The 4,259-nt window shown below is 40.5% G+C and overlaps 1 long non-coding RNA gene across 3 annotated transcripts in view; it reads left to right on the top strand.

Annotated features, from left to right (window-relative positions):
• Window positions 1-948: 948 nt before the first annotated feature.
• Window positions 949-4,259, top strand: part of LOC109704109 — a 5,520-nt gene continuing 2,209 nt past the window's right edge. The window contains exons 1-4 of one of the 3 annotated variants that reach the window (XR_002214172.1): window positions 949-1,337; window positions 1,419-1,534; window positions 1,618-1,888; window positions 1,965-2,073. This is a non-coding gene — a long non-coding RNA (uncharacterized LOC109704109). The other 2 variants (XR_002214173.1, XR_002214171.1) reach the window with 2 other exon arrangements.

Here is a 4,259-nt window from a genome sequence, read left to right as displayed (position 1 = left end):
CTGTTTGCCGAGTTGCATGGCATTCCTTTGGTTTCCTTGTTGCATACGGGACATGTTGTTGTACCCGACCACGTTTTGGATATTAGAGAGTATAGCCCCAGTTGCCCTGTTCGGGTAGGAAATTGGATTATGCCTGTAGATTTACTAGCTTTGCGCAAGCTGGGGGATTTTGACATGGTCTTGGGCATGGATTGGTTGACCAAGTATTATGCCACGATTAATTGTAAGAATCGCACGGTTACTTTTAGAGAACCGGGACAGACCGAAGTGGTATTTTGTGGATGCCGAAGTTCGCTGTTTGCGATGACGATCAGCTCGTCTCGAGTTAGGCAGCTGATCAGTAGAGGTTGCGTAGCCTATCTGGCTAGTGTGGTGTTAAGGGGCGAGGATGATACCCCTAGGATCAAGGATATCCCGGTGGTGCGAGAGTTTCAAGATGTGTTTCCAGCCGAGCTTCCGGGTATGCCTCCTGATAGGGAGATTGAGTTCGTGGTAGATCTTGCCCCCGGGACTACCCCAATCTCAAAGGCACCCTATAGGATGGCACCGGCAGAACTGAGGGAGCTGAGGGCACAGCTGCAAGATTTGTTGGACAATGGCTTCATTCGGCCAAGTGTTTCACCTTGGGGAGCACCAGTTTTGTAATGTATTGAAAATCTTTCTCGAGCTAATTGTGACTAAAGTGATCACAATAATGCAAAAATGAAAATTAAGCAATCTTAAGCTTAATTAGAAGCTTGAGATTAGTCCTTGGCACATTTTGGAAATGTGAGAATGGATAAGAATGGATTCGAAGTAGCAAAAGACCTTCAATTGCCATGATTACTTGATTGCTGAAATTTTAGTCAATGTGGTCAAAAATGATCAAATTGATGCCAAATTGGAAATTAATTTCTCTCAAATTAATTTGATAGCTTGGAAAGCTTCTTTGGATGAGTTTGGACGTGTTCGAATGAAATCAAAGTGAATTAAATATGAGAAACAAGGGATTAGATCATCTGCTGCTGCTGCTGCCAGCAGGGACTGAATTGCGAAACTGCAGGGACTGAAATGTAAATCTGCAGGTTGCAATGCACTTTTGCAATTTTCAGGGGCTAAGCTGCATTTTCTGGACTTATCCCTTCACCCTTAGTGGAATACACCTGCCCAAAGGCAGAGATTCCATTTCTCTTCTCTCCTTATCATCTATTTTCTTCTCTTTCTCCCTCTAGACTAAAGAAGGGTTGAGGGGAATTGAGCTGGCAGCTTGGAGGGTTGTAAGCTGAGAAGAAACCTGATACAAGCAGAAATTTCTGATGTTGGAGTTGTTGAGCAACCTGGAACAGCATCTACTTAAGGTAATTTGTTCCAGTAATTGATTAGAATCAGGCTAATAGCCTTAGAAATAATACTTACATGGATTTTTTTTGTGCTACTAGTAGTAGCAGACTTAAAGTTGTGAGCTATTGGAGCTGAAGTCTTGTTGTTGTTGCTGCCGAAAGGAAGGAGAGGACCAGTTGATGCAGTGAACAAGTTAATTTAGCATCAAGTGAGAGTAAGTTCATTCCATATTGGATTATAGTCCAATCAATTGCTTTAAAATGGATCAAGTTAAGAGTTATGTTGCTGAAATTTCAGATTTAGAGCTGAAAGAGAATTGAGCTGAGCACACTTGAGGGGATCTTCGAATTTAGGTAGAGATGAAGTCTAATTCCTGAACAAGAGTGAGTCTAATTGTGGTATAAAGAAGTTGAGAATTGCTTCTATGCTGGAATTGTAGAGGGTTTAAAGGAGAAAGCCAAAGAGTGGCTGCTGCTTGGTGGTTCTGGAACTTCAGCTTGAAGGAAACCAGATGGACTTTCCTAAGTGTTTCGAATTGAAGAGGGGCCTGATAGAGCTTTGAAATTGGGTAAGATGGATTAGTAGTTCATTGTAAATTAAGTACTTACCTTAAAGAAGAGATGATGATGACCCTTGGCTGCCAGGACTGAACCTTGGAGAATTGGTGGCTGCTGGATGCTTGGCCGAATTGAAGACAAGCAGGAATTTCCTGCTATTGGAGCTGAAACCAGGCTAACTGAGAAATAAATTGAGGTAATTCTGATTGAATCTTGACTGAAGTTCGATTAATTGTTATAGACAAATCATGATCAGGAGCTCTATGGTTGTTTGAGCCAATGGAAATGCAAAACTGCATTGATGGAACTCCTAATTGGAATTCTATGGAACTAGCTTTCACTATATGTGTATATAGTATGTATAAAGTGATATGTATGTACATGAGCTAAAGTTAGAAGGAGATATCAAGTATCAGAGTTAATATTTATCACCTAAAGAGAGAGAGTAAAGTGCTGAAATCTCAGCTAGTGCAGAATTTCAGCATAAGGAATTAGATGCTAATTAGAAGCTGAAGCAAGTTAATTAAGTAATGAGCTATGTGGCGGCGGCTGAGGTAAATTGATGTTATTTATGAATAGAGCAGTGAGTTAGTTGCTTAGACTGATATTGTGTAACTAAAGCGCTCGAATTGATGCTGAAAATTGTGAAGTACAAATGCTGAATTTCAGCATTAAGATCCTTGATGTTAAGGTTGAAAGTGAGCTGAGTTGAGAACCAATTGAGATAATTCTAATTAAATCTGGATTAGGATTCAATTAATTAGATTACCTTAAGACTGAATTATTTAAAGAATTGCTACCAGGGGTAGCAGATCAGGTCTTCAAGTTGATTGAGGTGGTGATATGCTGAAAATTTCAGCATAAGACAAGAGTTCAACCTAATGCTGAAATTCTGATGAAACTGAGACTTTTAAACCTTACGAACTTCTAGATCAGCGTTGATTACTCTAAAAGAAGTATGTATTATAGAACTAATTGTTCTATATTTAGAATAATGGCTCAAGAAGAAGTGAATTGCTGAAAATACAGCAAGAGATCTGATTTCAGCTTGATGCTGAAATCAGCATTGAGTTGATATATGTATATACACATGCATTGATAATTGGACTGGAAATGTAAGTTTTGCTAAAAATGACTATGATGTCAGTTTAATCTCTTTTAATCCTTTATAAATGAAAGTTAAACTTGCTCGAAAGTATAAATTGACTTTCTGACAGGTCGACGAGGTCACACCCCGGGACCGGCCGAGGCCCTCCCGGTAGCGTGTCCAGACCCGCCATATGTCTACACATACAAGGCGTCTAGAGTAAAAGCGGAAGTAAAAGCGAGAAGTAATAGAAGCGAATGAGCAACAACTAGTGATATAAGAGCAGTATGATTCTATCTTCTATAACAATAGGAAAAGAGCATAACTAAACCATAAAAGTGGAACATACGTAGTACAATATCAGCTTCTAGTACAAAAATGGTGGTCTCTAGTACACTGGTAAAACTCTCAACCTCTCACAAAAGAAACAAAGAGAGGTAGACCACCTATCAAACGATCCCTCGGTAAGCACGCTAGCCCGAGGTAATACTCTTTCCGCGATCCCTGGCCTCACCCTGAGTGGAAGGCTCTGAAAAACAACGAGAAAAAGAGGGCGTGAGAACTATAATTTATAGTTCCCAGTGGGCAATTACTGACCTCAGCTCAATGCACCACTAGGCCCCAAAAACAAGGGTAAGTAACGACATATAGTAATATGCAATAAATAACGAACACGAAAACTGCTGAAAGAAAGCATGAATGAAATGCTATACTACGATGTCCCCAATAAGCATGATGTCATGGTGATGTACATCTACGCTATCATAAGGTAATATATGTCTCAACATAATAAACAAGTAAACCTCACGATGCAATATGTCAATGCATAAGGGTAAACTCTATCGAAACAACCAAGTGTACTACGATGCAGTAGTGAAACCAGCAAGTATACTAAATGTGCCAATGCTATATCATGAGCATGTCCAAGTAATCCAACTACTAATCCTATCTAGTAGTGATTGTTCATATTCAACACCGTGTCGATTTCTATTTCCAATTAAGGACCTACCAAAGGTAGTCCAGCTTGTGCCGCCTAAGTGCCTGTGGTAGCCCAACATCCCTACTCTTGGAATGTGTCTGTCCCACTCGACCCCGTAGGCTTCTCGATACCGCACGAGCGAACATAAGTCGCGTAGGCTAACTCCGGAGTGCCGGCTTGTAGGGAGCGACCCTCACAAGCATGTGCGAATGAGCACAAATGGCAAGCAAGCATAGTCCAAGTCTCAAGTATCCAATCCTCATGTCTCTAACATGGTATAGTCACTAGCATCCCGAAGATCTAGTTTAAGTCACAA

Source organism: Ananas comosus, unplaced genomic scaffold (assembly GCF_001540865.1).
Source record: "Ananas comosus cultivar F153 unplaced genomic scaffold, ASM154086v1, whole genome shotgun sequence".
Taxonomy (NCBI): Eukaryota; Viridiplantae; Streptophyta; class Magnoliopsida; order Poales; family Bromeliaceae; genus Ananas; species Ananas comosus.
Note: the sequence above shows the minus strand (reverse complement) of the source record. Positions and strands in the feature narration are given on the sequence as shown.